This window comes from Ostrea edulis, chromosome 7 (genome assembly GCF_947568905.1).
Source record: "Ostrea edulis chromosome 7, xbOstEdul1.1, whole genome shotgun sequence".
Lineage (NCBI taxonomy): Eukaryota > Metazoa > Mollusca > Bivalvia > Ostreida > Ostreidae > Ostrea > Ostrea edulis.
The window spans coordinates 7,739,871-7,744,870 of NC_079170.1; the positions used below are offsets into that span (position 1 = coordinate 7,739,871).

The 5,000-nt window shown below is 39.5% G+C and overlaps 1 long non-coding RNA gene across 1 annotated transcript in view; it reads left to right on the top strand.

Annotated features, from left to right (window-relative positions):
* Positions 1-1,101, top strand: part of LOC130047770 (uncharacterized) — a 2,673-nt gene extending 1,572 nt beyond the window's left edge. Inside the window, exon 3 of the long non-coding RNA XR_008796583.1 lies at positions 1-1,101. This exon is cut by the window's left edge and continues 374 nt beyond it. This is a non-coding gene — a long non-coding RNA (uncharacterized LOC130047770).
* Positions 1,102-5,000: the final 3,899 nt, after the last annotated feature.

Consider the following 5,000-nt stretch of genomic DNA (forward strand, 5'->3'; position numbering starts at 1 on the left):
TATACTGCAGGCAACGACTTGTAAAGGGTATACTGTTTTAACTCACATGCAAGGCAGTATTATGAAACTCTGTAGTTGATAAGGACATATATCACATATCGATATGCATATTTACAGGAAACTCTGATGTATTTTAAATCTGAACGTTAATTTAAAAGTGGGGAGAAATAGCATTGGATGAAAAAAGACACATATGAAGAAAATTATTCCATACGTAAATACTTTTTAGCTCACCTGAGCTGAAAGCTCAAGTGAGCTTTTCTGATCGCCTGTTGTTCATTGTCTGTCCGTGCATGATTAAACATTTTATATTTTCTCCAGAAGCACTGGGCCAATAATAACCAAACTTAACCAAAAGTATCCTTGGGTAAAGGGCTTTCGAGTTTGTTCAAATGAAGGGCCATGCCCTCTTCAAAGGGGAGATGACCACAAAAATAGGGTGGGTCATTTAATTTTTTTTTTATCAAGAACCATTGGGCCAGAAGAGCTGAAATGTACATGAAAGCTTCCTGACATAGTACAGATTCAAGTTTATTGAAATCATGGCCTCCTGGGGTTGTATGGGGCCACAATAGAGAATCAAAGTTTTACATACAATTATTCAGGAAAACTCTTTCAATATGAGCCAAGGTGGCTCAGGTGAGCGATGTGGCCCATGGGCCTCTTGTTCAACATATAGAATAAATAGTTATGTTGTATTTCCCATGGAACATTGAAACGTTTAATGTGTTTACCAATTAATCACTGAAAGAAAGATAAAATTGTTGTTTCATATGTTTTATGAAAACTTAAAGATGTTTCATTTCTTTTCATGAAAGACCCCTTAATTACCCAGTAATATATAATCAATTCTTAACAGATTATGTAAATTTGATTTATATTAAGGATGTTTGATCTGATTACCCATCATTATCAATCTGTCTAATATGGCCATCATGTGTTACTATTGCTACGCAATCTTGGAGCATGAGGTAGAATGCGAGCCAGCTCTTTCATAAGTACATGTATCTGGAAAATATTTCAATGTCAAAGGTTACAACAATGTGATAATTTAATCATTGTATGTCTAAGGTGTTGATAATAAAACTGTTATCTGTTCAACTTTTTCTTCTTAATTAAAATCAAGACTAAGTACCAGAGGAAATTGTGGAAAAAAATGTCTGTCAAATACGTCAAGCTCTTACATGTAGTAGTTGCAGATTCAACTATTTATAGAGATACTGAGTTATGATGCACACAAAAATGGGTCTGGCACAAAAATGTTGATTTAGCTCAAGATGACTGGAAAAGTCTATAACACAGAGAGACTGGGTATTTATTCAATTGTGCATTGATTGATTGAATATTGTTAAACGTCCCTCTCGAGAATATTTCACTCACATTGAGACGTCACCACTGGCGGTGAAGGGCTGTAAAATTTAGGCCTATGCTCGGCGCTTATAGCCATTGAGCAGGGAGGAATCTTTATTGTCCCACACCTGCTGTGACACAGGACCTCTGTTTTTCCGGTCTCATCCGAAGGACCGCCCCATTTAATCGCCTCTTACGACAAGCAAGGGGGTACTGAGGATCTATTCTAACCCGAATCCCCACGAGACTATTCAATTGTGCCTGATGATTAAACTAATAATAAACATGTATGGAAAATTTATTATCAGTGAAATACGATACTGTTGTACAGAGACAAAGTTGCATTTTATAGGCTAAGACAGTGTAAGGCTCTACAGGAACTAGGTTAGGTTCTACAGGGACTGGGTTATACTCTACAGGGAATAGGTTATACTCTACAGGGACTAGGTTATACTCTACAGGGACTAGGTTATGCTCTACAGGGACTAGGTTATACTCTACAGGGACTAGGTTATGCTCTACAGGGACTGGGTTATACTCTACAGGGACTAGGTTATGCTCTACAGGGACTGGGTTATACTCTACAGGGACTAGGTTATGCTCTACAGGGACTGGGTTATACTCTACAGGGACTAGGTTATGCTCTACAGGGATTAGGTTATACTCTACAGGGAATAGGTTATGCTCTACAGGGACTAGGTTATACTCTACAGGGACTAAGCTATGCTCTACAAGGACTGGGTTATACTTTACAGGGACTAGGTTATGCTCTACAGGGACTAGGTTATACTCTACAGGGACTAGGTTATGCTCTACAGGGACTAGGTTATACTCTACAGGGAATAGGTTAGGCTCTACAGGGACTAGGTTATACTTTACAGGGACTAAGTTATGCTCTACAGGGACTAGGTTATACTCTACAGGGACTAAGCTATGCTCTACAAGGACTGGGTTATACTTTACAGGGACTAGGTTATCCTCTACAGGGACTAGTTTATACTCTACAGGGACTAGGTTATGCTCTACAGGGACTAGGTTATACTCTACAGGGAATAGGTTATACTCTACAGGGAATAGGTTAGGCTCTACAGGGACTGGGTTATACTCTACAGGGACTAGGTTATACTTTACAGGGACTAGGTTATGCTCTACAGGGACTAAGCTATGCTCTACAAGGACTGGGTTTACAAGGATTGGATTAGATGCATGTGAACTGGATCATATCCTAATTAGTATTAGAGTCAGGCCCGTGAATTCAATCACATTTTTTATTAGTGTTAGAATCAGGCCCATGAACTGAATCATATCCTAATTAGTGTTAGAATCAGGCCCGTTAACTGGATCATATCTTAATTAGCGTTAGAGTTAGGCCCGGGAACTCAATCACATTTTATTTAGTGTTAGAATCAGGTCCGTGAACTGGATCATATCCTAATTAGTGTTAGAATCAGGCCCGTGAACTGGATCATATCCTAATTAGTGTTAGAATCAGGCCCGTGAACTGGATCACATCCTAATTAGTGTTAGAATCAGGCCCGTGAACTCAATCACATCCTAATTAGTGTTAAAGTCAGGCCCGTGAACTGGATCATATCCTAATTAGAGGCCCGTGAACTGAATCACATCTTAATCAGTGTTAGAATTAGGCCCGTGAACTGGATCATATCCTAATTAGTGTTAGAATCAGGCCCGTGAACTGAATCACATCCTAATTAGTGTTAGAGTCAGGCCCGTGAACTCAATCACATCTTAATTAGTGTTAGAGTCAGGCCTGTGAACTGGATCATATCCTAATTAGAGACCTGTTAACTGAATCACATCTTAATTAGTGGTAGAATGAGGTCCATGAACATGATCATATCCTAATTAGTGTTAGAGTCAGGCCCGTGAACTGGATCATATCCTAATTAGAGGCCCGTGAACTGAATCACATCTTAATCAGTGTTAGAATCAGGTCTGTGAACTGGATCATATCCTAATTAGTGTTAGAATCAGGCCCGTGAACTGAATCACATCCTAATTAGTGTTAGAATCAGGCCCGTGAACTGAATCACATCCTAATTAGTGTTAGAATCAGGCCCGTGAACTCAATCACATCTTAATTAGTGTTAGAGTCAGGCCTGTGAACTGAATCATATCATAATTAGAGACCTGTTAACTGAATCACATCTTAATTAGTGGTAGAATGAGGTCCGTGAACATGATCATATCCTAATTAGTGTTAGAATAAGGCCCGTGAACTGGATCACATCCTAATTAGTGTTAGAGTCAGGCCCGTGAACTGGATCATATCCTAATTAGAGGCCCGTGAACTGAATCACATCTTAATCAGTGTTAGAATTAGGCCCGTGAACTGGATCATATCCTAATTAGTGTTAGAGTCAGGCCCGTGAATTCAATCACATTTTTTATTAGTGTTAGAATCAGGCCCATGAACTGAATCATATCCTAATTAGTGTTAGAATCAGGCCCGTTAACTGGATCATATCTTAATTAGCGTTAGAGTTAGGCCCGGGAACTCAATCACATTTTATTTAGTGTTAGAATCAGGTCCGTGAGTTGGATCATATCCTAATTAGTGTTAGAATCAGGCCCGTGAACTGGATCATATCCTAATTAGTGTTAGAATCAGGCCCGTGAACTGGATCACATCCTAATTAGTGTTAGAATCAGGCCCGTGAACTCAATCACATCCTAATTAGTGTTAGAGTCAGGCCTGTGAACTGGATCATATCCTAATTAGAGACCTGTTAACTGAATCACATCTTAATTAGTGGTAGAATGAGGTCCATGAACATGATCATATCCTAATTAGTGTTAGAGTCAGGCACGTGAACTGGATCATATCCTAATTAGAGGCCCGTGAACTGAATCACATCTTAATCAGTGTTAGAATTAGGCCCGTGAACTGGATCATATCCTAATTAGTGTTAGAATCAGGCCCGTGAACTCAATCACATCCTAATTAGTGTTAGAGTCAGGCCCGTGAACTGGATCATATCCTAATTAGAGGCCCGTGAAGTGAATCACATCTTAATCAGTGTTAGAATTAGGCCCGTGAACTGGATCATATCCTAATTAGTGTTAAAATTAGGCCCGTGAACTGGATCATATCCTAATTAGTGTTAGAATCAGGCCCGTGAACTCAATCACATCCTAATTAGTGTTATAGTCAGGCCCGTGAACTGGATCATATCCTAATTAGAGGCCCGTGAACTGAATCACATCTTAATCAGTGTTAGAATCAGGTCCGTGAACTGGATCATATCCTAATTAGTGTTAGAATCAGGCCCGTGAACTGAATCACATCCTAATTAGTGTTAGAATCAGGCCCGTGAACTCAATCACATCCTAATTAGTGTTAGAGTCAGGCCCGTGAACTGGATAATATCCTATTTAGAGGCCCATGAACTGAATCACATCTTAATCAGTGTTAAAATTAGGCCCGTGAACTGGATCATATCCTAATTAGTGTTAGAATTAGGCCCGTGAACTGGATCATATCCTAATTAGTGTTAGAATCAGGCCCGTGAAATGGATCATATCCTAATTAGTGTTAGAATCAGGCCCGTGAACTGGATCATATCCTAATTAGTGTTAGAATCAGGCCCGTGAACTGGATCACATCCTAATTAGTGTTAGAATCAGGC